Consider the following 5199-nt stretch of genomic DNA (forward strand, 5'->3'; position numbering starts at 1 on the left):
CCCACCCCCTCCCCCCCCCCCGCCCCGCATTTTGTCTTACCCCAGTTCTCGTGTATCCGTGGTAACAGGACTTCATTTAGAGCAACTCAGTCCAATCCCACAGGCTAAAGGATGAGGGGAGAATGCAAACGAGCTGCCTGGCACATGGGCCGAGCCACTGGGCTCACAGCGCTAGGGCATGGCATCAGGCCCTGGTGCCTAGAGCCTGAGCACTGGGGCCTGTTGGGGATGCTGAGCCTGAGCTCCACAGGCCAGATCCCTCCCTGTCCTAGCTGCATACGTACCACCAGGCTCTGAGCAGTGGACTGCTGGTCCTCGTACCTCTTGGTCAGAGGCAGGGTGTGCAGGCCTAGGCTGGATAGACCTGGGGAGCACTCCCTGCAGGGAGGGAAGATCCCTGGGCTCGTCCATCTTGGAGAGTTATCAAGGGAGCCACCTCTCCGCCCTCGAGAGAGGCAGTTTCTGTAGGTCAGGTGGGGAGAGGTCTACAGCCACTGCTCCCTTCTCTTTTGGGGACTTCAGGCAGCACCTCCTTTCTCCTCCCAGCACACAGATGGGGATGGTAGGGAGAACTTGGGGGAACCTGCCATCAGTGACCCATTGGCGCTGTGGTGGGTGGTGTGTGCCACGCCCACCTTCACCCTCTGGGAGGTGCCAGCAGCTTTGCCCACCTGTGGTGGGGGTGGGGAGGCTGGTCTGGGCTGCCTCCCCAGGACTGAGCCTGCCAAGGGGATCCCTTCCACTGGGCCCCTCAGCCTGGACCCGGAGCCTTGGCCACTTAGGTGCTCAGGTGTCCATGAGGCAGCAGAGCCACACTGACACAGACATGCACAGCTGGGTTTCTGTTCTTTTTTTTTTCTTTGAGACATTTTTGCTATAGGGCACATGCACTCGCCAGAAAGACAGAGAGAGACAGAGAGACAGAAAGCGAGAAATCATCCTCCGGGGGGGATGGCCACGCTGCAATCCCTTCTCCTTTCTCCTCTCATGGTCTTGGGCACGCACACACATGTGCCCGGTGTGAGTTTAAGCCACCGGATCTGGGACTCGAACTGCGGTCAACTATATGGAAGTCCAGCAACGTAGCCATTAGGCTATCTGCTCGTCCCAACAGCTGGGTTTCTGTTTTGGGGTGGTAAGGGGATCCAGCTGATGGGGGCCCAGTAGGGGAGCCAGGATATTGATGAGCACTGGAGCCGATGGTCATGGTGCTGGGCCCAGAGACAGGAAGGCCTCGTGGGACAGCACGTCTACACCTGGAGCTGCTGGTCCTCCCTGGCACCTCCGTGTGGATGGGGCTGGCAGCCTGGACCTGCTTGGCAGGGTCTACCGAGGTACTTCTAGGTTTGGAGCTAAGGTGATGGCTGGCCCTGGACGGGGGGGATGGCCACGCTGCAATCCCTTCTCCTTTCTCCTCTCATGGTCTTGGGCACGCACACACATGTGCCCGGAGTGAGTTTAAGCCACCGGATCTGGGACTCGAACTGCGGTCAACTATATGGAAGTCCAGCAACGTAGCCATTAGGCTATCTGCTCGTCCCAACAGCTGGGTTTCTGTTTTGGGGTGGTAAGGGGATCCAGCTGATGGGGGCCCAGTAGGGGAGCCAGGATATTGATGAGCACTGGAGCCGATGGTCATGGTGCTGGGCCCAGAGACAGGAAGGCCTCGTGGGACAGCACGTCTACACCTGGAGCTGCTGGTCCTCCCTGGCACCTCCGTGTGGATGGGGCTGGCAGCCTGGACCTGCTTGGCAGGGTCTACCGAGGTACTTCTAGGTTTGGAGCTAAGGTGATGGCTGGCCCTGGAGTCCGGGTAGGTGCCTCCTGTCCCCTGGAAGCACCTGGGGGAGCAAGGCTTGCCCTCAGCTCCAGGCCAGCTGGAGTGAGTCCACCTGTTCTTATTGAGCGGGAGCTGGGGCAGCTGTGGCCATGAGGCTTGGGTGGGGAGGAACAAGAGTGTCCTCTAGGCAGAACATGGACCCCAGGGGGCCTTCTGACTTCACAGTGCGCTCAGATCTGCGCCTCCCTGGGGACTTCACACCGGCCTCGCTTGTACATTTTTTTCCCTCCTCACTATCAAAGCAAGACTCACTTAAGAGAAGATGCTTTGGAAAATGCAGAAAAACACAAAGAAGAAAATGTGCTCTGCTGTCACTCCACCCCTCCTTGAACCTTTGTGTGCCTGGTGCTGACTGCTCTGGGTTGAGCTTTGCCCCATGACCCAGTCTCCCACCCCAGTACCGTCTGACTCCCTGCCCACCATCCCTGCCCTGGAGCTCTGGACATGACTGGCTTGGTTCTTTAAACTTCATATCTTCTTCTGGGGCCTGAATCTTCGTAGCTGCCTTATACTCTGATGGCTGCGGCACCGTGGTCACTGTGGAGCACCTAGGAAACCTTGAAGCCCTGCGATTGCAAATAATATAAGGGAGAGTCTTGCACACCCATCTTGCCTCTCGCTTCTCACTCTGTCTCTGTCTGTTTCCTTGGAGGCCACGGTCTCTCTGACAGTGTGCGGCCACATTTGATATGCGCGAGCTCTTTGAAGCTCCTGCCTTCAGCTTCTCACAGAGAAACCAGGGGAGGCATCTGGCTGTGCAGATGGGTGCCCGGTGGGAGCTGGCGGGAGCTCGGTGGGGGCCTGGCTGGGAGCCTATGTGGGGAGCCCCACTGTCTTTTCAGCATCAGCCTTGCCTGGTGCAGGGTTAGAGGCTTTTATAGAAGGCAGGACCCATGGACTCACCTTCAAATGGGGAAAGTGACCTCCGTTCCTCACACAATGGCAGTTTGGGGTCCTTCGTCTTTGGGTATCTGGGGTGGAGACTCTGGGTAAGGGCGTGCTTTTCTCATGCAGAGGCTCCATATCTGTACCCAAATGCAACCTGGTTCTGGAAAGCGAAGTCAAATTTTGCCTTGGAGCAGATGAAAGGTGTTACCAAGTCCAAGTGGTTGTAAGCTTGCTCTCAGCCTTCTGACTCTTGTTTGAGACACAGTTCTAAGAAGCAACCGGAAGTCACCTAGCCACAATTCATGCCAGCCAGAATAACTCTCCAGTCTCACAAAAACCTGGCAAGCATCTTTTTTTCCAGAGCCTCCCCCAACGCCAAGCAAGTAGTGCTGTACCAGGCTGCCTGAGCTTCCACACCAGGGGAGAGATAAGAGCCTCCCTGGTTGTGCCCCAGAATGGGACAAGCAGGTCCCTCTCCCTGGTGCCATGTGCACCAATATGCTTTTACATGGTAAATGAGGCTCTGTGTGGCAGCAAATCCCTGGACAAGTTGGGTAGGATCAGCTGTGAGTTGTTTTTGTCCTTGGGCATCCATGCTGTGTCTGGGGCCACCAGGGACACGTGAGCCTTCACGGGAAGGGAGTCCCTTAGATGCTGTGTTTTCCTCACTGCGCAAGGCTTGCTTCATCGGAGATTTATTCCGAGACGTCCTTGCCCATCAGCCTCAGTAAGCATCAGGGCCTTCCTGAGTACCAGCTAGAAACCTGGCTTTGCTGGTCAGCAGAGCACGGTCAAACTGACCTCCAGACCATCCTGCCTGGTTTGCAGAGATGCTGGCAGCCCAGGGCCGTGGCTGGGAAGTAGGGACAGGCTGCTGGGTACCACCTCAGGACACCAGAGAAACTCAGCAGGGCCTGGAGGAGAGGCTGGCCATGTGGGACGTGGGGGATGGAACTGGGAGGTGGTCATCGGTCATTTGGGGGACAGTGGACAGCTCAGAGGCTGGGCCTGGGGGCAGGGGCTGGTGCCGCTTCCTGTAGGGAAGGAAACCAGGCCTCAGAGCATTGCCTCAGCATGATGCCGGGGTCCTTGGGCTCCTAGGGGTTAACCGATGCTGGGCCGGCTCTCAGACCACCCTGGGAACTGGAGGGAACTGGCTGGACACCGAGCTCCTTGGGAGCTGTGTGACTTTTCTCAAGGCTGGAGGGATGGATGCAAGGTTGGATAGATGTGTCTGTGAGGTGGGCATGGCAGTGGAGTGGGGGGCTCTCTGTAGAGGTTGGGAAGGAGTCCCAGGGTCATGGTGGGGTCACCAGGGGAGAAGGGCCCAGGGGGCAGCCATGGGCCTACAGAGCCTGAGCCCAAGCAGCACTGCTCTCAGATTCCCCAGAACACCTGGCCCCAGCCTGGATTCCGGGGTCGGGGAGACTGAGTTTCCAAGAGTCATCTGTGGCTGACAAATACGGCCAGGACAGGGAGGCGATGAACTGTTAGGGGGCTTCGATCTGGAGCCACTGCTCCAGGAGGCCTGGCTCCATCCTTGGGTGAGCTCAGCGGGTGACACCTGCTCTGTCCAGCATCCTGCTGCCCAGGCCGTGGGTCCTCAGAGCCTCTTTCCTTCCAGCCAGAAAAAGGGTGAGGCCTCTCTTCCATCCCTTCCAGGGCAACACCCTGAGATGAGCCATTGCCTGCGGCCCTGTCGCTTGGGAGGACTACAGAGGCAGCCGATGGTTGTGCAGGCTGTTGGCAGGTATGGCCCAAGGGCAGGGCTATTCCTGTCTCCCTGCTGCTTTGTGCCCTGGAGACTGGGACAAAGGGGCCCATGCAGGCTGCCTCCAGGGCACAGCTTCTCCTGAAGTCTGGTGGAGGGGGTGGGGCTGGCTTTCTTCCTGGGCCAGGGCAGGTGGAAGCCTGCAGAGACGGAAGGGAGTAGGCAGCTGAGAGGGGCTCTCCTGGGTCCCCACCAGAAGACATTGTGGGGATCTGGGAGGAGACAGGCTGCACCTCAGTGAAAAATGAGCAAGGGGGTATGAAGTCCTGCACAGGTCCCTCCCCAAGGCTCTTCTTCCCGGACCCTTCTGGGGTCTAGAGCCCTGAGCACAGACATGGCGGGCGGGGGCCCTTGCCTCTGCTGCTGGATCCCCTTTCCTCCCCTTTGGGCCTCTACCCAGTGGATACTCAGCGCATGCTGGCCCAGGGCTCTTGTGCACAGAGCCCAGCGGGCTGGGTCTATTTCCAGGCCTGGGCCCAGCAGGCAGGGGAGGGAGCAGTGAGCCCAGACCCATCAGTGAGTCAAGGAGTCTTCAGGGTCTGTGCTCTTTCTAGCTGCCTGGACGGGGTGACTCAGGCAGAGGCTGGGTTGGTGGGGGTCCTTCCTTCCACCTTGGGGCCTTTGTGGACTGCAATACCCTCTCTTCTGGGCCCAGAGACCCGTTCTAGAGGTTCAAGGTTCACCCTGCCCCAGGGGTTCC

Source organism: Tupaia chinensis, unplaced genomic scaffold (genome assembly GCF_000334495.1).
Source record: "Tupaia chinensis unplaced genomic scaffold, TupChi_1.0 Scaffold138365_1, whole genome shotgun sequence".
In the NCBI taxonomy this organism is placed as follows: domain Eukaryota; kingdom Metazoa; phylum Chordata; class Mammalia; order Scandentia; family Tupaiidae; genus Tupaia; species Tupaia belangeri.